This window comes from Peromyscus leucopus, chromosome 4 (assembly GCF_004664715.2).
Source record: "Peromyscus leucopus breed LL Stock chromosome 4, UCI_PerLeu_2.1, whole genome shotgun sequence".
Taxonomy (NCBI): domain Eukaryota; kingdom Metazoa; phylum Chordata; class Mammalia; order Rodentia; family Cricetidae; genus Peromyscus; species Peromyscus leucopus.
This window is the reverse complement of record NC_051066.1, coordinates 85,464,694-85,490,535: the sequence shown is the minus strand read 5'-3', so window position 1 is coordinate 85,490,535 and position 25,842 is coordinate 85,464,694. Positions and strand designations below refer to the sequence as shown.

Genomic DNA, 25,842 nt, shown 5'->3' with positions numbered 1-25,842 from the left:
TGCAAAAATTGTTCATTTATTATTTCTATGGTTTTTTTTAACATTTTTTTAAAACAGTTGACCAATCATGGTTTCTTCACTGTGTGGCTCATGTACTTCCTTGTATCAGATAAATATTACTTGAAGTGAACTGACAAGAGCTACAAGAGAAATCTAGTGTTCCTCAATAAGCTATTGCTATCTACTGAAAGACAAACAGTATACATTGAGTAATTAGAAAATGACATAAAAATCCAATCTGTATAGTCTACCACTCTATGATTTACCGCATGGCTAATAGTTAAATCATCATCTAATTTGCTCACAAGAGTCATGCCCCAAGTACCATTTTTCATTAGGCTTGAACCTTAGAATGTTACAGTTAAAATAGTTAGGAAAACTTGAGTAAATTTCTTTGAGTATCAGACAAGAAAATAGAATAAGTTCAATGAAAGAAATAAAATAAGTAGTTCAGTAAAAGAAATATTATTCAAATGTACTACTGAATTTGTGTGACTGCCCACCTCCAACTCTTACTCTTCTATGAAAACCACCCCCAGCTGTCTGGGTGACTCACACCTTGAGCTATCAAAGGATGTCCACTTTTATCCATTGCATATGTGAGAATGAAACACAAATTCTATTTCATAGAAGATTTCAATTGCATAAAAGGAAAATAATGCTGAAGATTTTTCAAGGGTATAATAATCTGCCTAAAAGATATTATATAGGAGATTCAAAAAGTAATTAAGTTACCTAGATTTGCATTATTTGCACTATTATCTGGGCGCTGTATCTTACAAATCTGCTGTCTTTCTTCTCTTCTTACTCCTAAATAATAACTTATATATGTAAACTATGTATGATGTCTCATATCTGCAATCTGAGGATTCTGGAGGCTGAGGTAGGAAATTTGTTGCAAGATTGAGGTCAGCCTATTCTACACAGTAAGCACCAGGTTAGTTAAGCCCAAATCGCAACACCATAAGGCAAGGAAGGAAAGACAGAAAGAAAGACAGAAAGACAGAAAGAAAGAAAGAAAGAAAGAAAGAAAGAAAGAAAGAAAGAAAGAAAGAAAGAAAGAAAGAAAGAAGGGAGGGAGGGAGGGAGGGAGGGAGGGAGGAGGGAGGGAGGGAGGGAGGGAGGGAGGGAGGGAGGAAAGAAGTTATTTTGTATATATGTATGTATACATATATATGGACATAGATTTTAAGTTGCATTTTATAAAATTGTTAGTCTTCATTTGTGACTTAAAAGTACCACAAATTAATATATTCATATACATATATATGTATGATAGAAACATATACAGGTTTTAATATAAAAACCTCTGCCTCACATCATGATTTACTTTGGAGAGTTGTTCTGGTTTCAGTCTGCACTATGCATATTATACATAATAAGTGAAGTGCAAAGGGAGAATTTCAGATAGCAGTAAACACATTTATAATGAGTCAGCAGGAAGGAGCATTAATTTGAAAGGGTGACTCATGCCTAATGAAAACTATATAGTGGCATTGGATAATTAAAAAAAAAATAGAGTTCTACACCAAATTAGCCATCAATCATGAACTAGGATCAGAAAAAATTATTCTAAATTCTCTAACGTGCTACTATATTATAACACAGCTGTGTTGAGTTTTTCACCATTTGTAAAAACTAACCAAGAATTTTAGAAATATATCTGACTGGTGGCTTGGTCATTTTATAGATGAATTTCAATCTGTTTGAAATTTTGTTTGTGTTTGCTTTTATAACCATTGTATAACATTTCTAGAGTGGTCTTGAGTCCAAATGGTAAATATTTTGTTTTCATCATTGCTTTTGCTAGTTTAACATGGTCGTTTGAACATCAAAGCACTTGTAGCCTTGGCTTGAATACTTACTAAATCCCCAGTTGGTGGAACTGTTGGGAAAGATTGAGATGCGTGGCCTTTTTGGAGGAGATGTGTCACTGCTGACGGGTTTTGCAGTTTCAAAAGACTCATGTCATTTCAAGTTAGTTCCTCTGCTTCCTGTGTGTGTTTCAGGCGATATGAGCTCTCAGTTGCTGCTCCAAGGCTATGCCTGCCTTGCTGCTGGTGTTTTATAACAATAGAAACGTAGCTAATATATTTAATAAAAATTAAGTATACTTATAAATAACTCTTGGTGTGAGGATCCATCTTCAGAACAAGAAATTGAATTTTAAACTCCTTTTGGAGATTAAAACTTTTTACAATATTGACTTCTGATGTGATGAAGTGATAATGACAGCATAATAGGATCTATTTGGAAGACACTGTTCAAGTCTGGTACTCTAGAACAGAGAAAGATGGAAATCACTAGATAGCTTCTATTATCCAAGTGTTGAGATACAATCCGTGGAGAAAGCCAAAGGGCTCTGGAAACCAGAGATATCAAGTAAAGTCTGAATCTGAATTCCGCTAGTATTAGGTCTTAAAACAAAATTCATATTTAACATATCAATGATGTGTGGGAGATAGAAATGTAATCACTGTACCCTTTAATTTTGTTGAGATTTTAAAGACACCCCTATCAAAAGGTAAAGTCTATTGAATTGATTTTAAGGCTTTCTTTGATCCTAAGACTTTAACAGAAGTCACTTGATACTACCACTAAGCTTTGGGTTCAAATAAAGCTTGAATTTCTGTTCTATCTCTTGGGATTCTGCCTCTGTCAGGCCTACATACCAGAGATAGCCTTGAAGAGGAGAAAGACCACCCATACCAGAGACTAATGATTATAGTTGTCCTAATTGAGATAAAGATGTCAGAAACTCAGCAGTTTAGAAACACTAAAAATGAGGAAATTCAGCTGACATTAAAAGAACTCACAAGTGGGAATGGCTTATGTACATAACCATGAAAAATATTTGAGAGTGAATTTTTCTCATCAATAGATATTAGAGATAGCTTTAAGTATTAAAGGAGAAAATGGTGGCTTATAACAATGATAAACATAGAATTAATTCTTCAGATACTGGGAAGATTAAAAAAATGTCACTGATTTCCACAAAACACTAAAAATGCTCCTAAATTCTTGGAGCCTAGGTGTATTTCAAATAGTTTAATGTAGATCACTTTATATTTTAGAAAAATGCTTAAACTCTCTGAAATGGTTCATCTTTTCAATATTTTATTTGTAAAAGTGTTGGGCCAGAGAGATGGTTCAGCAGTAAGAGTGCTTTCTACTCCTTTTGCATTATTTAAAAATTTTTCGTGTAATATATTTTGATAAAATTTTCCTCTTTCCAAACTCTTCTGAAATACTTTCAACCTCCCTACTTACATAACTTTATGTTCCCTCTTTTTTTTCTAAAACAGAAAAACACAAAAATTTAAATCAAAACAAACAAGCAAAAAATAAAACAAAATGCCAAAAAAGCAAAACAAAACAAAAAGCCCATCAAACAAACAAAACTCAAGGAGTAGATTTTGCATTGGCAAACTACTCCTGGGAATGGGGCCTGCCTTGGGGAGTTGTTAATATATACTGTGACACTCCATTGAAGAACATCATATTTTTTTGCTCTTTACAGCAAGAATTAATTACAAATTGTTTCTTGTTTAGGGGTCGGATTTTACATGTAATGCTCTTAGTGTCGGGACCTCCTCTGACTTGAACCTGTGCGAACCTTGTGTGTACTATCACAGACTTTGTGAGTTCACATGTGTGTCAGTTCTATTGCATCTGGAAGACATTGTTTCCTTGGAGTTATCCATCTCCTCCAGCTCTTACAACTTTTTGCCTTATAACTCCTCCTTCTCATAGATCCAAGATTCTTGAGGGGAGGAGCTTGATGAAGATACCTCATTTGGGACTAAGTGCTTCACTCCACACACTATCCAGTTGTGGGTCTCTGTGTTCATTCCCATCTATTGCAGGAAGAAGCTTCCTTGATGAGGGCTGACTTAGACATGATCTATAGATGTACAATATGCCATTAGGAGTCATTGTATTGCTATGCTTCTTTAGCCAAGTAATAGCAATAGGTTTTCCTTAGGCCCATGATATGTTTAGTCTCAGGTTCGTGAACTTAGCAGTTTCTGGTATTGTTGCTTTTGCAGAGGATCATGGTTTCTCTACAGCACACACACTGAGAAACTAGTAACCACCTGTAACTCCAGCTTCAGGTGATCCAATGCCCCTTTCTAGCCTCTGAAGGTACAAACACACCACACACCACACACACACACACACAACACTCTTATGCACATGCAATAATAGTAATAATAATGATAAATTTAAATCTTAATTACATTAAGGAAAAAATCCAATATTTCCACTAATTGAAATATACATTTATATTATTAGCAATGGTCAAAAAATTAAGATTAGCAAGGAAAATATATTAATGAAAGTTTATTTTCTTTACCACACTTGTATGGCTGAGAAACTTTAGGAAACAATTTCATAGGACAAACAAAAACATTCTCATAAATAGGCAAATTGAAGGAATTAACTTGACCGATTAGAAGTGGAATCCTAGAGAAAATGTGATGAACTTCTTTTACAAATGTTTGTGAAAAGATTTTCTTTTCCTGGTTTATCAGTGTAACAAATACTATAAACTTTTGACAGTATGGTCCTATACAGCAAGATTTCTTCTTTCCTTCAAACAGCCATGCCTTGTTCAGCTGCCAAGGCTTATATGAGAGGACAATAGTCAGAGAACATCTGGAGTTAGGCTTGGTTAGAAAAATCAAGTACATGTAGTAGAGGCCATGGCTTCCTGGCAAGTGCTTGTTCTTAACTCTGACACTGGGGATGCAGAAGTTGACTGGTGAAATTGCCAACTATGATTCTGGAACTATGAATATATTTCCCTAAATATGACTTCTCCTTTGAAAGGATGTTGAATATCAAATCAGGCAGAAGAGGAGTTATAGACAGGAAACTCTTGACATGAATATTTTAGTAGTTCATTAAAATTGGATCACACGGCCATTCAGTTTGACTAGATCAAGTGCCATGGGCAGATGGTGTTCATCATTTACTCAACTTATAATATGGGTAATTTTCTGTAAGAGTGGAGACACTGATCATTTTATCAAGGAGGTAAGAAAGATAGAGCTTCTGTAGATTTTGATACTGTGCCTTTCATGTGGCCATTGCTAAAAACTTCATTTTCATAAATGACTCTCAGTCTATAAATTGTGTACAGGTCTTAATTTTCTGAACTTACTACTATACAATGCTATGTGATATTATTGACACTGCACTTTTTCCATAATTTTATCAATGTGTGATTTAGATTACAAGATGAGTAACCGCTTGGCTGTATGTGGCTTCTGTCTTCCTTCCTTCTTTTTTTTTCTTTTGTTCTTTCTTTCATTCTTATTTACTTAATTATATATTAATAGAAAAGATTAATTCTTGTGTTTTGCTATGGAAGCTTTCTACTATTAGACTATATATGCCTAATCCTCATTTCCATGTTTATCTTGAGACATAATCTCACTAACTTGCCAAGCTAGTTTTCAACACACCTGTATTCTAGGCAGGCCTTAAATTTTTATTTTTCTGCATCAGTTTCCCAGGTATCTATAAGCACAGGCTTGCTCTATCTTCCTTGGCTATGTAGATGCTTTAATTGAGAACATTATGGTTGACATAAAAGGTAGAAATCCTTGTATACAAATGGTTTGCAATGCCATGAATTCAAAGATTCACAAATAAGGAATTTCAGTAAAGAAAATTACAACTTCAATGAACATATGAATGGTATCTTTCCTTTTTATAGACTTTTTTATTTTTAAGAGTATTAGTATTGGCTTTCATATCTCTATGTGTACCACATGTGAGATGGTTGCCCACAGAGGCCAAAAGATGGCATTGGATCATCTGAAACTGGAGGTACAGGTGATTATAGCCATCAAATGGATGCTGGGAACCAACTAAACCAGGTTCTATCCGGGAGAGGCAAGTGTTCTTAACCTCTGAGCCATCTTTCCAATTGCAAGATTCTTTTCTTGTTACTATGTTCCCTATATGCTATAGCATAACAACTTTTCTGGCATTTATATTCTGTTCAATGCTATAAGTAGGTTGGCAAGCTTGTGGGAAATATGCTTAAGCTACATGAAAACTCTCACTTTTAAAAATCATCACTTTTATAAAGAAATTTGAGCATGTGTTAATAGGACAGCCCTAGCAGAGATAGAGCTCTCCCCCTCTAATGCTGAGGAATGACTTACTAATAGGGTAGATTCTGTTTACATTATCAGTCACTTTCTAAAAGATACACTTAAAATTTCCTCAATTTTACCTTTGAAGTAACTTTCCTTTATATTTAATGATATTGCTGTGATAAATAGTATCCTTAGCACATAATTTTTATATTGTATATGGAATAAGCATGAAATCACTGATTTTTTTTGCTGAGGATATTAAACTTCACTTCTTGACTTATGTTAATAAACCCCCTTTCTAGCAACATAACAGATGCCTAATATCATAAACTTCATTTAATCTTTCAGAAACCGCATTTAATACTGAGAAGGAATTTATTATCCCCATGTAACCACTGGACATACCTTCTGTTTTGGACAATTTAATTTCATTAATCTTGGAACCTTCTCTAATAAGAAGTGAAGGCTTATTCTACAGTAACTAATTGCTAGAGTAGATTTTTCCAGATTTACTATAAAGTAGTTTGCATTCTCTCTACATTTGCATGGATAGCAATGTGTGGCTTGTGGTTCTCTCTCTCTCTCTCTCTCTCTCTCTCTCTCTCTCTCTCTCTCTCTCTCTCTGTCGTATCTTTGTATGCATATATAAAATAAAAGGAACATTCCAAATCAGCAACAAAATTTTTAACTTTCAGAGCATGTTGTAATATGTTAACAACAACTGGGAAGGGGTTAAATGTTTTTAGACATCTTCCTCTCACAACTTAAAATGAAATGAATCACTGAAAAAGCTAAATAGTTAATGAACTAAAAATGAATACATTAAAGGAAAATAGTAATATTTTTTTAAAAATAGTGGGATAGAAGATAGCCTTTGACCCTGAAAAAAAAAGTTGATAGTTTAGATAGTAAACACACAGTACTGTTAAAATTATGTTTGAGTGACAGAAATGAGCTTAAGATTTAGTGATAAGCTGATATGCTAGAATACACATGTCGGATCAATGGCTATATTCTTAATATTCAAATATATGAAATATAAATATGAGAGTAAAAATACCTGCAAGGCAATTTAATATTGTCATTTAAATTTATTAGTAGTACTGGTAATGTCAGAAATGCAAAGATGGTCAATGAATTTAATTAAATTAGAAAAGAGCTTAAAGCATAACAAAATCAGTGCTAAACTACACACCAAAATCTGCCAGTTTTCTTCATGGTGAGGAGATGTGTTTATTGAGCCAAATTTTGTGGGAAATGAGTTGATGATGATAGGGAGTTTAAAGTAATAAGTAAATGCATTCAAATAAGCTTGCACTTTGAGTTCTATGAACTTATCTTCAAAATATAATTAGATGTTTGCCCAAATAATCATGTTTAAGATGTTTCTTTCACTTTAAATGGGGAGACACTTGAACACTCAAAGTTAATGACATCATTAAAAATAATAATGCATTCAATCAAAGCCCCGCAAGCACTTAGTGATTATAGAAATTGATTGCCATTATGATCCTATAATAAACATATAGCTCTAAAACAAACACATGAAGCATGAGGCCAATAATGTAAAAATATTCACATTTCCCTTTTATTCCTGACAAAATTAAATGACCTAAAGATTACTATATGTAACTTTCTATTCAAGCCATGTGTGTTATCATATTCCTGTTGTCAATTAGAAATCTTACTCAGCTAATAAATAATTGGAGTAATGGATCTAGGTGTTTTAAAAAAAATCTGCTTCTGTAAGGCTTGTTTCCAGTCTACAACACTGGAAAGGTGACAGGAATATCAAACTCTTCATCCAGTAAGTTTGGGAGGAATGTTTTTGTACCTTCCCCTGGTACGCAGACTTCCACTGACTACCGTCTATTTCCCAACTACTTCCTTTTCTTTCTCTTTTTTTCCCCACAGTTTTTTATTTCAGGTGTTTGTATAAAGCATGAGGAGGAGGAGGAGATTATTGACTATACCATAGGTGACACAGCAGTGGCTACCCCAGAGCAAAGAAATAACATTCCTCTCCTGCAGGCCAGGACCCACAACAGCTCCTCAGAGAGGGGTGGGCCTATTGAGACTGAGCTTCTCGATCCGTAACAGAATGTTTGAGGGGTCCAGAACTGTGCAGGTCTTATACTGGGATCCATAGCTGCTGTATGTTCATGACTAATAGCCAAGTCAAATGCCCAAAAAATGTCCATACTGATTTTCCCAATCATCTGACTGTAGATGAATTTCTAAGCGGTCGAATTAAATAAAAAACACAGAGCCAAATATAGGGATGAACACCTTAGAGATCAGGGAAATAGGAATAGCCACCAGACACCTTACCTGTGCAGCATCCAAATGCCACAACTTCCTGTCTACCCAGGCTTTTATTGCCTTACTGTTCTGCCCTCTCCTTGGCTCTCAGCCCGGCTACCTCACTTCCTTGTCACTGCCTATCTGTACAGACCTCCAGGTCTCTATGGTTGGTATTAGGATTAAAGGCATGTGTCACCACACTTGGCTCTGTTCCCCAGTGTGGCCTTGAACACACAGAGACCCTGCCTGCCAAGTGATTGGATTAAGGGCATGTGCTACCACTGCCTGACTTTCGTGTTTACTTAAAAAGGCTTGCTATTTCCTCTGATCTCCAGGCTAACTTTATTCATTAACATACAAATAAAATATCACCACATCAGGATCTGAAAGTCTTTCCACTCCCTCTTCCATCACTTCCCCAGTAATGGGCAACCAACAGTCACTTTGACCACTCCTGAGTCTGTGTTAATCTCCATCCACTGCAAATTTTATTATATATATATATATATATATATATATATATATATATATAATATATATATAATTTGCTGAGAGCTGAGACCCACACTAGTTCGTGTGTATAGAGATGAAAACAATTTGACTATTTGCCTATTTAGCAAAACAGCAATAGTAGATTTTCCACTAAAGCTCATGACTTCACAGCCATAGGTTTCTGACTAAGATGTACAGTATCAGGCATCAGTTTCTTCCCAGGGACACATCACTCATTTGTTGTTTGTTTGTTTTTTCCACAAGTGCAGCAGAGTTCATATGGTGGATCTTCTGCCTAAGCCTGATTTAAAGGGAACTTTAACTATGAAATGACAGCTACAATAATTTGTCTGTAGAAATTTCACTGACATTGATTTCAGTTACTATTTGTTACTAGACAAACTCAAATAAAATCAAATTTGCTATTTCACCAACCTGCAAGAAGATTAATTTGTAAACATGATGATCAATTTAAGGCCATATCCAATAACTGTTGTTTCTTGGATTCTATGTCTTATCAGTTCTAACTCTAAGCTGGCCCAAAGACAATTTTTGACAAAAATAAACGCAACCTTCCATTAAATCTCATCAAATAAATTCTAATCAATGGGACAAAATTGGTGAATTTTGTTTGTGTTTAGGTAACAGTTAATTCTTTTACACTTGTACTATATAGTACATCAACCTGGAGCCAATACAATGTAATGGGACATTTCACGGTGCTGGATTTTTCAGAAACCATAAAGTTTCTATTGTATTTTGTGTTTTTTTTTTTTTTTTTTTTTTTTTTGATAGGGTTTCTCTGTGTAGTCCTAGATAACCTAAAACTAACTATGTAGACCAGGGTGGCCTTGAACTCACAGAGATGCTCCTGTCTCTGCCTCCTGAGTGCTGGGATCAGAAGTGTGCACCACCACTGCCCAGCATGTACTTTTCTCAATTGAATAAAAGGACAAGGAATTTTCCTACAAGTGCTTAAAAACAAAAGGAAGTACTTTTAAATTCCATTAAGCTACCAAAAAATATAACTAGGCTCACCAATAAAGAAGGTCACCCTGCTAGACCTCTATTATTTAAACTAAAAATATCTCCCACATTTTGTGTCAATCTATTCAGCTCATTCAAATACCATATGTAATGGATTATTTAAAATTGACAGTAAAATCATCAAAATGTCACTGGCATTATAGGATTAAATGTCACTTAGATGAATCATACATCGACACTATTAACCAATGACACACGAGGCAACCCCGTACTGCACTTCAGCCACCCCCTAAAATAAATTAATAGAAAGCAATGCAGAAGTTCTTATAAAGGGATGCATTGTCTCTTCTTCTAAAGTCATTATGCATATCCAGGCATTTAAAGAGTTGCCTGAAAACCCTCCAGTCAAATGCTTTGTGCAGCATTCACGATGTAAGACTCCAGCTAATGGATCAAGCAGGCGGTGGAAGGCAGAACTTTCAGCTGTCATGCTGAAGAGTGCTTTAAAGAAGAAGACTGTCATTTGAGACGGTTGTCAGCAGTGAAGGGTTCCAGATGCAGCTGAACCCAGAATTCTGACTGTGGTATGTTTAAAAGTGACTCGATCTAGGAATTTTGTGCTGCTTTTCTGTTTGCTTAAGCGTGCATGGGGAAGCCAATTAAGAATAGCAGATATCGATTTTCAAATTGAGAATGGAGAAGTTTTAAATTTTTATGATGCTTGAAATGTATCTGTTAAGATGGAATAGTGTGATCTAAATGTGTATTTGACGACCACCAGTCTTTATCTTGCATGCCAAACAAGTATCATCTCTCTGTGAAGTTGTGGTTGTGCTTAAATGTATGATTATTGTTTTTAATGGAAAAGCTGTTGATAAATTCTACCTGATGTAGGCATAGATTTGGAATTATGTAAAGCATAATATTTTTAAAGATAAGTATTTTCTGGTCATTCTTGAGGCATAGTTTCATACATGACTTATTGATTAATATCAAAGTACAAAGTCTGAGAAGAAATGCTTAAGGAAAGAAAACTGAGCATTAAACCTTGAACTAAACATATGACCTGACTATGAATTTCTCAAGCAGGCTAGCTAGTAAGTGGCATGTTTTCCATCTGCTGTCTTTAGTTTCCATGCTTTTAAAATATTTTTAAAGTACTTACCCTTTCCCAGTGTTAGTTTTCATTTCTTCCTTTAAAAATATGAAATAACCCCATCTGGAAATCAGAAAGTCAAAGTCTCTATCTGCACTCAGAGTCTCTCTATCTGCACTCAGAGTCAGATTACTTAAAATAAGTAGTCACTGATAAGGAAGGAAGTGGTCATTTTTCAGTGAAAACAAGTGTTTAAAAGATTCCTTGTGTGGTATTTACCATAACAATCAGTGGCCAGGAAAAGGATATGCAAATGTATTTGTTGTAAACTAATTCTGCAAAGGGAATATTTAGAATTCACATCATAAATGGATTCACTACATTAAGAACACAACAGAAAAACATAGTCTGTGCCCCATCATGTTATGCTGAAAACATTTGGCTTTGGTTCTTCATCAGATAAAGTAGAAACTCTTTTATATTGAATAAATAACAATAAAAGGAGAAAAGAATTAAGTACTTTTAATATAGTACTTAGTCTAATGTCTGTTATATTGTGCAAATTCAAAATATATTTTGCTTTTCTCTTGTTCACACTTTTATTTTCTCTCTATCTGGGAACTATTTATACTTGTTTAGTAATATTGTTCTTTTGTGTTTTATTACATGTGATTAGAGAATACAAATCATATAACTTAGGAATTTGGGGTCCACTCCTTATTATCAATAATTACCTTGCTCTCTTCTCTGTAGTCCTATCCTTTAGCAATGCTCAGTGAAATACACATATCTTATAGAAAATTGTAAGTGTGAAAATACACTGATTTCTCTTTAAACAAGGTAAATAAAATTATTATAGGAAGAATATATCTAGGAGACAACAGGTCTAATAACTCAATTCATTGTTTGAATCACCCTGAAAAAATAAAAAATGCAGGTTTTTTTAATTCTCATTCCTCATCTTAACTAATTTAACATCAGCTAAAAGTAGAAAAATAGCTTTATATTTGAGGATATTTTTCAGAGAAAAATGTAAGTTGCATAATTAAAGCTGATATGCATAAGAAATGTTTCACTTTCCTAAAAACAGAAATATCACTAATTTCAGATTCAAATATAATTTTTTTCCTTTGGCATTTCTTCCTCAAAAAAAAGGAAGAAGAAGAAGTGAGATTACATTTGATGATATTTCAGACTCACTTCTCACATTCTAAGAAATTTGGGCTACAGCAAGCTTTAAAATATTCATGCTTCTTTTTCTAAATAGATACCTTGTAACAGAGGTTGGTGAACTTGTGAATATCAAAATTACCTGTAGGAATTGTTTTTTTAAAAAATGACAGCTTCTTATAGCATTAGGTTCCACTGAGGCCCCAAAATATGCAGCTTTAACAGGTGTCCACGTGATGCTGAAGCTGTTGCTTTGGGTACCATATTTGAGAGCTGTTATCCTGCATCTGCTTTTAGCAGCTCCAGCCCACTATCTGCCGGATTGCACCTGGCAATCCATTGACAAAAAAGAATATGCAAAGTCCTTTCACTTGCAATGCTCTAAGCACAATGAAAGATTAAGAAACAGGCAAGCCACTGCATGAGCATGTTTACAGGTTGTTAAGTCAATGCAGGGATGCAGAAAGGCCACCACCCTGCAGAAGCAGCTTATCAAAAGGTGGATGTTGTGCATGAGGAGTGGAAGGTGAGAGGTCAATACGGGGGAGAAATGGAGTGACTGGCATCAAAGCAGTAGAAGAGCCTCGATGAGGCCTTGAATGTCCTCTACATTGTTCTATGCAAGGAGAACACAGACAATGAGCATTGACGCACCCCCCCCCCAAGATGAGAGCAGAAGAGTTACTCAGGCACGGCACTTGAGTGGTCTGTGGTGGGACTGAGATGTTCATCTGAGTCTAACAATTTTGAAGAGGTTTATGTTCATAAGGTGGCTCTGCCCCTGCAAGTGGAGGTGGGATGACCTTGCAATAATCCAAGTGGAAGATGGGAGTGCTTTGACCAAGAACAGATGTATGGGGTAAACATAGAATTTTGTAACATTAAATGGTAGACACTGCTCATACATATAAAAACAGAGGTGACATTATTAAAAATAGCATTATGCTGATTACTTTATGATACAGAAATAAGGAGTTTAAAAGAGGTTAGAAAACAAAATTAAGATCATTTGTGTGATAGAGATCAGCAATAGTAATTGGGATATGGGACCTTCCTTCTTCTTGTTGATAGCAGTAAGAAAACCATATATAAGTTTGCACTTAGAAATCTATAAACCTAAATATTTCATAGAATTTGAGGTGAAAAATCTCAAGTTAAATGGTTAGTTGGTGTGTGTGTGTGTGTGTGTGTGTGTGTGTGTGTGTGTGTGTGTATACATGGCAGGGATAAATGAGGTATAATGGATATAAACTGTGTATAATGGAGTTGATAGCCTCAAAAGGCTTTTAGTTTATTGGAGACAAAAACAAACAAAAAGGTGCTTTAAGGAATAGCTCTTAAATGCTAGAGTGAAGAATTATGCTTTCTATTCTTTCCAAGTCCTTTCAGATGTAAATTGCTCCTATCACAACCACCCTGTGAACAGGCCTTGAGTAGTCCTATCCTGACTTGTTCCTGGTAGTTTACACATGGAGTCATCTCAGTCTAGGAATGCTCACACATGCTCTGCTCTCCCTGCTGTTCTCATCACTTCTCTAGGACTCAAGTCACTTGTCACTTCTGAACAAAGTTTTCTAAGACAGTCATTTCATCTTTGCTGTCATAGCATGTGAACTCTCTTTCTCCCCCTCACAGTGGAACACATCTCACCAAATTATAACATGTTCTCCTTTCTTCCTCCTTGACTAAATTATTCTCTTAAAGGAGCAGCACCATGGAGCATTTTTCATTGCAGTTATCCAAACCCCTTGCACAGGCAGAGCTGACTCACAACAGGAATGCAGGATGAATTTGTTAAAGGAGTGCATTACTAAAAGAAGGGACCTGTGGAACACTGTAGCTTGAGGTCACAGAGAGCCACTAGTGTGGGCTTCAAGGGTGTGGTTAAAAAGCTCATTTTTAAAAATAGACATGGTTTAAATGTAATGTTCTGCTAGAAATGTGTATTAATTAAATGATTAGAGAAATTAAGAAGAATGTAAAAACACGTGTATCGAAGGCATCACTGTGGAACAGAGCAAAGAATAATTTAGTAAAATAAATCTACATCATCATTTGGTGGGAAATAAATAAATGACAGATATATATCCAGTTATGTAAATGTGTGTGTATGTATGGGTGTATGTACCCATAAAACTGTTTCAGCTACTGAAAAGTGCAGTGGGACATGGTTATCATGTCCCTCAAGTGATCTGATGGCACAATAGAGAAAATATAAGTATGCAAAATCGTGGTGTCCCCTACTTCTGGGAAATATCATACTAAGAGCAATGAGACTTTTTCAAGGAATTCCCTGGCCCCTTCACATGGAATCTGAAAAAAAAAAAAATATGTGGCTGAATGATGACACAAATATTGATGCTTCCTCTTGTTTTACTCCAGCACTGTTCCTTAACTGCTCTCTTACTATACTCTGTACCAGCCAATTAGAATTCTCCATCCCTTAGGCCCAGTCATTAAAATTACACCCTGTTCTTGCAAAAAACCACAGTTGCTTTCCAAGAATCAAGTGGTTTACAGTCTCTGGTAACTCCATTTCCTGGGGCTCAGAGAAACTCTTCTGGCCTCTGTGGGTACCTGCACTCACATCCTCCTACTTTCACACAGACATATTGACAAATAAGAAAGTTTTGACAACTGCATCTGAGTTTCCAGACCAACTGTTCACAGAAACTCTTTCTAGGTTTTGGTGTGGTAAATACTTGAAGACATTTTGCTCCATGAACACAAAAGTCTTTGAAACTAGGAAGAAACTACAGTTGTCTAGTTTAAATTTGATTTCCTTCTCTTGGAAGAGAAAGAGTTCTAACAGAAGTCTGTGGCATTCTGTACAATAAGAGCAGACTTCATAAACACTGCATGTAATCTTTGTTGCATGTTATTTATCACATACACTGTACATCCATATGCATGCAGTTGATTCTGTGGTCTTGGAGACAAAGTAGGCTACTGTTGTCTCATAATTGCAGTTACTTCTGAGATTTTTTTTCAAACTCCTTTCCTCCCCTCTTCTTTCCTCCCTCTACTCTTCTTTTCTCTGTTGTCCTCTATCTCCCTTCTTTCTTTGATGCTAAGGACTGAATCACCAGGGTCTTTCACACGTTAGTCATATAAATCACCACTGAACTATGGCCCCAAATCTGCCCATTATGTTCATTACACATCATGGGAAGAACCAGAACATAGCTGGAAATAATAAAAAGTTCAGCATGACATTGCTAGAACATAGGAAAGTGTTTGAATCTGGAGGAATAGCATATGACAAGGTACTGAGTTGAAGCGTATATGTACTGAGTTGAGAACGTATGTGTGCCTGACCAGAGCAAGAAGAGAAGTGAGCAGGGGCAAGACTGTAGGAATGAAGAAAATATGGGGTGGTGGAGGAAGTTGTGCTTGGGAGCACATACTGCTTCATACCCACAGTCACAAACTTGTAGCATTCCTCAAAGTCACAAAGTCCTCTCAACTCTGAGCTATTTCCAGTCAGATGACCCTGTGCTGCTTACATACATGACAAAATGGACCCTTCAGTTTAGCCAATGCATCAGGTTGATTCTGAAGAGCTCATATTAATGTAGAGGATCAGTTGTTTATAAAACAGGAAGTGTTAGTCCGTGGTCTTTAATGTACCTGGTAGTATTGTAGTAAGAAAGGGGTTAAAAACTAAAGTACCTCAAAGATTAATTGAGAAGTTTCTGTTTGCTAATTCACGTAGTTCTGTACTAGATATGATTTTTATCACATTCATGAGTGTAAATCTTCCTGTGAAACTTGTTATCCTTAAGAACATGGACCGCCTAAGCTATGATGTCTTAAATCCTGGCATTACCTTATAGATGTAACCGTCTTATTAAATAAGAAACACTCTTTAAGATTCATGCTACATTACCTTTTGTACTTAGTTATGGAGCTGGAGAAATGTCTCAGTGAGTTAGAGTATGAGGGTCTGAGTTAAAATCTCAGCACCCACATAAAGAGCAGGGCATATTTACCATCCTTCCTGCAGGATCACTAAATAACTTGTATTAAATAAGGTGGAGAGTGATAGAATGCAATACTTAGCATCCTCATCTGGCCCCTGTAAGCCTGTGTATTCAGGCATGCCTAGAGCACCCGCCCTTGTGCACCCTCCACATGTACCTCCCCCATCTATGCACGCATATACTCACATTAACACATGTGAAGTGAATAAAATAAAATAGAAACAGAAAAGTATTCACATTCCTATAATTAAAAAGTCGTCAATGATTCCAGAGGTTAATATTGTCCAAGAATGAAGTGATAGTGCATGGCATCTGGCCTTCCCACAGATCGTCTGACCGTGTGAGGAAGGGAATGAAATCAGGGATAGGGAAAGAAGAGACAGAAGAAAATAGATGCTGTGAATTTGTGCAGGAAATAAAGAGAAGCAGGAAAGCATACTGGAGAAGGGATGTGTGTAAGATACTCTGAGGCATTTAGTCTCTTCTCATTTTGATTTTCTTCCACTTACATCATTTATCTTCAGGTAGGATTTTAGGTAAGAAAATAAAGAGAAGGTTCATAAACATTTTATGTTATATACCTGTAACTTAAAGCAAAACTACCTAAAATGTTACGTATTAATTAGCTATATTCTCTCTGAGTTGGGAAATAAGTGCTATTTTTGAAAGGACCTGAGCCTATCCAGAACGGAGGATGTTAGTTATATTTATTAGGTATTGAATGGCAATGGAAATGGAGAATAAAATTAGACACCTGATAAAAGTGTACTTCCCCAAACCAAGATAACAGAAGGGGAAGATTCTCTAGACAAAATCAGGCTCTGTTCTTGTTCTGAGAAGTTTCTAAATTATAAGCAATATGTGAGACATAGCAGCTTCATTTGGGCATGATGGCACATGCCTGTATGCCAGCACTTAAGGCAGAGGCAGGGAGTCACTGTGAGGACTTAGCTGGAGCTGCAGAGTGAAACTGTCTCAAGCTTCCTTAACCAAATACATTGGCCTCCTAATAATACTTCACATAAACTAACATTTTTCTGTTAAGTGTTTCTTGATTCGTGTGGAATGTGATGGAGGTGCCACTTGAGATTTATTGAAATTCTGTAGAATACTTGCCGACTGATCTTTGATTTTTGAATTTATCCACTTAGAAGTAAATTTGATACAGATAATTTATGGGTATATGCCAGAAAATAACCAATTTAGAAAACACCTGACCTCAGACATTTTCCTAAGAAAAACTGACACATGGTGTAATTAAGTTTTATTTGTATCTTTGTCTGTGAGTCTAGCTCAATGGTGAGCACATAGCTAGAATAGCCACAGCTCCAGGGTGAACTCCAGTTCTCTCTGTCTCTCTGTCTCTCTCTCTGTCTCTGTCTCTCTGTCTCTCTCTCTCTCTCTGAGTGTGTGTGTGTGTGTGTAAAATTTTGTAGTTTTCCTTTTCTTATTAATTATGCAAAACAGTAGGTTTCATTGCAACACTTTAATACGTTTGTAACATATGTTAATAACATTTACCTCACTTACCTTCTGTTGTTTCCTGTTACTCCCTGGTCACCTTACTATTCCCAGATACAGTTCATTCTTTTTTTTTTTTTTTTTTTTTTTTTTTTTGGTTTTTCGAGACAGGGTTTCTCTGTGTAGCTTTGCACCTTTCCTGGAACTCACTTGGTAGCCCAGGCTGGCCTCGAACTCACAGAGATCCGCCTGCCTCTGCCTCCCGAGTGCTGGGATTAAAGGAGTGCGCCACCACCGTCCGGCCATTTCATTCTAATTTCATGTTAGATCCTTTTAAAAATCTAGATTCTACGTGTTAGAGAAAAATATAAAATGTCCTATATAAAATTTTCAAATTTCACATGAGTCTGGCTTATTTTGTTTGACATAATGACCTCCAGTTCCACCCATTTTCCTGCAAATAATACGGTTTTGATCTGAGGAACAGCTGTATTCATTACATTCTATTCATTACAATTTCTTTATCCATTGATAGGCAACTAGACTGATGCCATGACTTGGAAATTATGAATATGGCCATGAATCATAAGTGTACAGATATTTGTTGTATGTTGCATTTGATCCTTTGATATATAAATCCAGAAATGATATAGCTGGATAATGTGGTAGTTCTAATGTTAGTTTCTGGGGAGCATCCACACTGATTCCACAGTGGCTGGACTAATCCCCACCAATGGTATATGCAGCCTGTTTTACCTATGCATCCTAACAATTTGTTTTTTGTTTGTTGGTTGGTTTGTTTCTTGGTGATAACCATTCTAACTAGAATAAAAGAGAATCTCAATGTAGTTTCAGTTTGCATTTTCCTGGTGGCTGAGAATACTGAAATATTCCATGTATTTGTTGTACTTCTTGTGAGGAGTGTCGTTTGGTTCCTTTGTCTGATTGTTGATTGGATTATTTGCCCATTTGTACTTAACATTTTGAGTTCTTGATATATTATGCATATAAAATCTCTCAGATGAATGGCTGGAAAAATTTGTCTCCAGTTACATAGCTTGTCTCTTCTTTTTGGTGATTATTTCCGTTATGTTCAGGAACCTTTGACTTTGATGCAATTCTACTTGTCAGTTATTGCTATTACTTTCTGAAATACTAGCATCCTATTCAGAACACTGTTGTCTCCATATGTGTCTCTTGAAGTAATTTTCTGTATTCGATGAAGTAAATGTTATTTAAAATATCAAAAGGGGAGTTAAATACCCACTATTGTATATAATTAGGATTCTTGAGCAGAGAACTGGGCATTTGTAGTTGTGGTTATTTTCTCTGTGATGTCACTTTATTGGATGATATTTCCAAAAGTTGTAGGTACAATTGAGAACTCAAAATGTTTAAGTTATTTTAGACAGATATTTTCTTATTAGTTCTTGTAAGGTAAGTGTGTCTTTGTCTTATAACAAGAAGATATTCAGAGTGATGGCTTCATAGCCTTAGCCACCTGACAGCATCTTCCAATTTTGCAGATGGTACCAGCATATTCAGCACCAAAGCAGAATGCTTACATTAACCAATGAGATTTGCTATAAGCAAAAGAAACCCAGATAGCTTCAATGAATAGACAAACTGCAAGTGTTGATATTTAAATTTCCCATGTTCCTCTGATAAGCTCATATAGTAATCAGGTGAGCAGAAAGGGCGCTTTGAGTAGAAGAAGAATCATTGACAAAGGACTTTCTGAATTGTATTTAAAAGATTCCTTCCAACTTCTGTACTTCTCATCATCATTATTTAATGCAGTTCTCAGGGCCCTCTAGACACCAGGCTAATTTACAAGGGCCCTTGAGATATTTCTTGCTTGTTACCTAATACACAGTATGCATTATTTGCTGAGGACTTTAGAGTTGTGCATGCATATGATTTTGCTTTTGAATTTAATAAAGGTTGCTCCCTTAGAGTTTCTATTGCTGTAAAGTGACACCATGACCATGGCAATTCTTATAAAGGAAAACATTTAATTGAGGCTAGTCTACAGTTCAGAGGTTTAGTTCATTATCATCATGGTAGGTGGCATGCAGGCAGACATAGTGCTGAGAAAGGAGTTGAGTTCTACATCTTGATAGGCAGTCAAAAAGTGAACTGTAACACTAGGTATAGCTTAAGCATAGGAGACCCCAAAGCCCACCCCTACAGTGACACACTTCCTCCAACAAGGCCATGCCTACTCCAACAAGAATACACTTCCTAATAGTGCCACTCCACCTGGGGACCATTTCCTTTCAAACCATCACAGTTAAACTAGAACACTTTAATTACTTTGGTATAATTTTTCAATCTGATTGTTCTTTTGTCATGTAGTTATTTTGTTATTTTTCTACTCAGAAATTTGCTGGGAAGAAATTCTGTAGACAGTTTAGAAGGGCTATAGTGTCTGAAAGATAGACAATATTTTGCTGATCTTCAAAGCTCTTTTCAGAATTACAGTTTTGTTTGAGGTTCTATACAAGGGTACATTACAAAAGATTCAAATCAGCCAATCAGTAACAAAGAAATATTGCCCTGCTTTCCACAACAATTTCCTCATGGAACACATTGTAGATATTAAACAAAGACACTGGCCTGAACTAGGCCCTCTCTGGATCTTGATTACTAACATCAATCTTTAAGACTCATGTAGCTTATACCCTGCTTTCCCCCTCCCTTTTCTTTGAAGCACTCAAAGAATAGATCTCCCTTCCTGAACTTCAGATATCCTGGGTACCTCCACTTGACCTCCTCTGGGCATTTCCTTTTTGTTTGAATTGTGAGATTTCAAAATTTCAGTCTATTTCTTTCATGTCTTGCTCCTTGCTAATGAAAATATTAAATAAACCCAAAAGTTTTATTTAAGCTAAATAGTTCCATGTTTGCCAAAGCAAAGTCTTTAAATAATTTCCAAGATGCACAGTAACTCCTTAAATAGTTTAATACTATGATTCAATTTTATTGTGTATTAGAAAAAATCTATATTACTTGCTACTAATAATTTTTAAATTAAACCTTTAGCAAGGTCTATATTTTTGAAAGTACAATCTCAAGAAAAATTACTAAGTAATAGCCCCCATAGCTTTGTATATTATATATATATATATATATGGAAACATAATATTATATAAAGAGAGAAAAATAGTGAGGAACAATGCCATATTGTGTTTTGTCTAATAACTTCCCAGATAATTCCATTTCTCACTTCTCTTAGCACCGCAGATGTCTGCCACTCACATTAGTTCTTTCTTGACTTTTTGTTGCTTTTTTTAATCTATGATTTTTATCTTGTGAATTGTTCAAAACAAGTTTGTAAACAGACTCATTTTTATTACTGTATTGGATTTCTACGCAGAAACTTAATCATTTTACCCATACCATAAAGACACCTAGTTATTTCTACTCTTTCTTTTTAAAATTGGCCTATAAAATAACAGATTTATTCATGGATTTTCATGTTTACATGTTTTATTTTATTCTCCCTGCATCCTGTTTTTCCTCCCTTATCTCCCTAACCTACTCCTTGTCCCCATTCTCAATTGTATCTTTTCAGCACCAGGAATCTATCTTCCACTTTCTTATAACATGCATTTTAATGCATTCCTCTCCATCCCTTAATACTTTTTGATCCCTTCTCATGGGTCCTTTTCTAGTTTTCAGGCCTCCACATACAATTAATCCCTACTAAACAAACATATCTATTGACTATAAGCCAGGATCTGCTTATGACAGATACCATGGAGTGATTGTCTTTCTGAGCTTGAGCTATCTCATTTAATATATTTTTCAATTCCACATGTTTACTACAAATTTCACTTTTCTTACAGATAAATATAACTCCACTGCTTGAACATACCACATCTCAGTAATCTACTCTTCTATAATAGATATATAACTGGCTCTAATTCATTGGTATTGTGAATAGAACAAAAATAAACATGAATGAGCAAGTATATTCGTTGTGGGATATAAAGAGTTCTTTGGCTGTAGAACTTGAAGTATGGCTGGGCCATAGGTTCAATGTTTTGTGTTTTGAGAAACCTCCACACTGATTTCCATAGTGTCTGACCCCAGTTACACTTCAACCATCAAATGTATAAGAATTTCTCTTTCCCTATATAAATACCATATTTTTATGGTAGTGTTTCTACTAGTGTATTTATGGAATCACAAAGTAGTTTTAGTGTACATTATGGTATTGGTTAAGTATGAACACTTTAAAATATTTATTAGCCATTTTTATTTCTTCTCTTGAGAACTATCTGTTCATTTTCTTGGCCTGTTTATTATTTGGCTATTGGGAAGGAGTTATTTAATTTTTGTAATTCTTTATCTACATTCAACACTATTATCACAATTTTTCAAAGTACACAGGCACACACACACACACACACACACACACACACGTGTGTGTGTGTGGGGGGTGCAAACATGTACATGAAGTACATAAGTGTTCACTTGGGGCCAGCAAAGGATGACAGAAACTAGAAGGGAAAGGGAAAATGGAGAATGAACACTAATGACCATACAAATATTTTATGTATGATGAAAGTTTCCAAAAGGCAGTGGTGAACATTGTCCAACTTTGTGGACATACTAAGTTGCTTTTTTATATTCAAAATAGATAAATTGTATGATGGATGGATTTCATATCAATAAGCTTCTTTGAAAGAGACATTGAAAATTTAATTCACTTGTATACAATGACATAAAAATGTGGGGTTTTATATAAAGTGCTAGAATGTGAAACTGAAGGTGTATTGATGCTGCCATTTATCTCTGAGGAACTCTTCAAATGAATATACTGTTATAATCAAGAGGCTTCCAAAGGGCTTGGAAGATTTCCCATAAAGGATTTAACTAACTTCTACCAACCTTGAAAAGAAGAACTTAAGTTTACAAGCAGATACATTTGTATATTCCCATATTACCCTAAACCTGATGGGTCTCATCAAATCTGGGAAGCCAAGTAGGGTCAGTTCTGGTTAGTACTTGAATGAAAGAACAAACAAGATTATGATAAACATTGCTAAAGCCAGAGTTTCCCAGGCTATGAATCCCCAAGAGAGCCCACAAATGAGCTTCAAGGAATCTATTAACCCCTTGAAGCTCCGTGGATAATTATTTCAATGCATATGTATGATTCTTTATCTAAATATATTCCCTACTGCCAAAGAATGGCTAAAAGTCACTTGTTTGTATTGAATTGTCTTCTATAATATAAGAAATGTTACAGAAGAAAGTTTCAAACAAGAAAGTAGCCTCCATAAACCAGAAATCTCTAGGGCTGCAATCTCCACATTCAGAATTTACCTTTCTCTCCTTGCAAACACCTAACTTCTAACAGTAAAAGTAACTGTGGGTCTGGAAAGAATGACACATTTATAAAAATAGTCCTTAACAGTCCAACATGTGTACAATGTATTTTAGAACCTTTCCAAGTTCTTAAAATGTCTTGAAACTCTGAATAGATTATTTATAACCAAAACATGATCATCTGCTTTATAATACTAACAAAACATAGCTGGTTTAATGACTCATCTTTCTCTTTTCTATGTCTTAAGAGATATTTGTCCTTGTGATAGAATTTACAGGTGAAAAGATCAGGGAACTTAAGATCACTGGATTATGAAAAACACTTTTCTGAAGATACAGGAATTCATCTTTCTTTGGGCTTGCCTTTTTTGCACAAGCTAATACATTCTCATCAGATAAAAATCATGTTAATGTAAAGATTATGGGGAATTTTCTCTTTGACACATCAAAGCATTTGAACAATAATAATCATGTAACTATTAAGAATAACTTGCTTTGGAACATCTGTGTCTTTCCTAACATGGTTCTGTTAATGATATTAGGCAAAAATTGTAGCTGAGGTTTTGATAATATAATCTGGAAGTCTGGCATTTCACATTAAATATTCCAGTAAAATGATAGTCTTTGATTGAATAATGTACTGGGAACATCCCCATGTTTCATAGATATTTTGTTCTATATTTTGGTATGACACACTGATTTTTGCATTGTTAAACTGAAAATAAATCCAACTTGGATGTGTATAATTGACAACTTTGGTTTGGGAGTGCCTTTCTTTTAGGCACCTACTTGCCTGTTGTATATTACAAGCATAGAACCAAAAGCAGGGAATATCTTAATAATTCAACTTCACTTACTATATGTGTCCTAAAAATACCTGCAGCTTGGATTATCTGACTCACTTTCCATTGTAACCCTGGCACCTAGAAATTTTCAAAAACAAAGCCCACACTCACAGGCTCTGCAAATGTCCTTAGGGTTGAAAGTGGATCAAGTGCTCTCAGGTAAGTCGCTGAGCCCTGAATTATATTTTACTCTTAACTTGACCCGGTGCTTGTCAATTACCCAATGTGTATAAATGTTTTAATTTCATTATAAGAGTTAATGTAAATAACCTGAAATATAAATTCAGTGATTTCTTGCAAATGTTTTCATTGTACCTATGAGATGACCAGTCTTTTCAGTATTTCTGTGTATTGGAAACCATCATATGATTTGTTGTGTGAGTTCCTTAATGGATAGTATGGCATTAATAACAGCAATAATCATTGAAATTATTTGCATGATTTATTATTAAATATGACTTTTACTTGTATGTTCTGAAATAGTATTTTTCTCTGCCCAGTTGTGGCAGAATCTGGACTAGAACATTAGCCATCCTGCTGCCCAGTGTCAGCATTCCAGTTACTGTTTCAGAAATGATTTGTGTTACTGACTGTGCCATATGGAAAAGAGGAAGAGCTGGCACTGTGAGCTGGAGGTAATGAACCTGGCCAAGCTCTCATCAGCACTGAGCATCTGCTCAGTATTGAGGTCAGAGTTTTGGCATTCCTAAAACTCATAATTAAAGATTATTTGAACAGGAAATTCAGCATTACTTTTCTGGTGTATTTAGAGTTAAGCAAGGTGCATTAAAATGCATATATGTTAATATATACTTTATTCTCTAGAACACTTGGGAAATTAAAATATTTTTCCTAATAAGTACTATTTTTAAAATGAAAAAAAAATCTAGCAGAGGAAACAGAATTTTTAACACTTTGAGCAAAATTTAACAAATTTCCACTGTGTACAAATTTCTTCTGAACTTCAGCATATGATTTTTTTCTTAGTTTGTTTTAATAAGGATTTTTGGAAATATAGACACATATTGTTCATTATAAGAAAAGGTCTATAATGAGCTAATGGTAGGAGATGGTTGCATCCTGAAATAAACTGTAATTATATGCCGAGTATCTGGGACATTAATTGGGAAGCATAAAGCAGGAAATTCCTGGTGAAATATGACATCAGACTAACAGCATCTAGACTACCATCCCCTAACTCGAAATTAAGGCTTACTGCAAAGACTCATAGGAAGTCAAAAACTAATATCACTAATGAAAACTATGAAAAGAATATTTGATTTTTAAAAATCATTTATGGAGCCCCTAGGACATGATTAAGAACAAGTGTGCAATATGACAATGACCTTGTGGGTGAGGACTATCCAACTAACTACTCAGATTGTGGAGGAGAGTTGGACCAATCTGTCTGTTGTGTATCATCAACATTGAGCTAAAGGAGCTGCATAAACAAGCCACATAAGCAGCCATTGCCAATCTAAGTATTGCAGTATTCTGAGAAAGCCTGAGTCATGCACGGCCCCTTTGTCTCTCAGTGACTGTCTATGTTACTCACTAAATACAATTTAAAAAAACCTGAAGAATTCATAAAATGGGCACAGTGATAACTGGTTATCAAAATTTACACAAAAAAGTCTATGTGAGTGGGAGCAGATATGGGCAGCAGTTAGGAATCCTGCATACTGGGAGTGTTCTATTCTTTCATACTATTGAGGGTAATAAAATAAAATCTTCAGTCTAGAACTAGACTCAATAATCAAGAAGATTTGCCCTATGCAAGCTATTCGTGTTACATAAGTCCTTATAAGACTCTACCAATTTAGGGTTGGGGATTTAGCTCAGTGGTAGAGCGCTTGCCTAGCAAGCACAAGGTCCTGGGTTCGGTCCTCAGCTCAAAAAAAAAAAAAAAAAAAAAATCTATGTATTTAGCCGGGCAGTGGTGGCGCACGCCTTTAATCCCAGCACTCGGGAGGCAGAGGCAGGCGGATCTCTGTGAGTTCGAGGCCAGCCTGGGCTACCAAGTAAGTTCCAGGAAAGGCGCAAAGCTACAC

General features: G+C 35.5%; 1 protein-coding gene across 2 annotated transcripts in view; it reads left to right on the top strand.

The window, feature by feature from the left end:
• Ano3 (anoctamin 3) overlaps positions 1 to 25,842 on the top strand; it is a 255,321-nt gene that overhangs the window by 82,687 nt on the left and 146,792 nt on the right. Inside the window, exon 1 of one of the 2 annotated variants that reach the window (XM_028882378.2) lies at positions 9,801 to 10,480. The exons of the other annotated variant lie outside the window; for it this stretch is intronic. The gene's annotated coding sequence lies outside the window, so the exon portion shown is untranslated. Of the gene's footprint in view, positions 1 to 9,800; positions 10,481 to 25,842 lie in introns of those variants that run through there. 2 annotated transcript variants of the gene reach the window in all.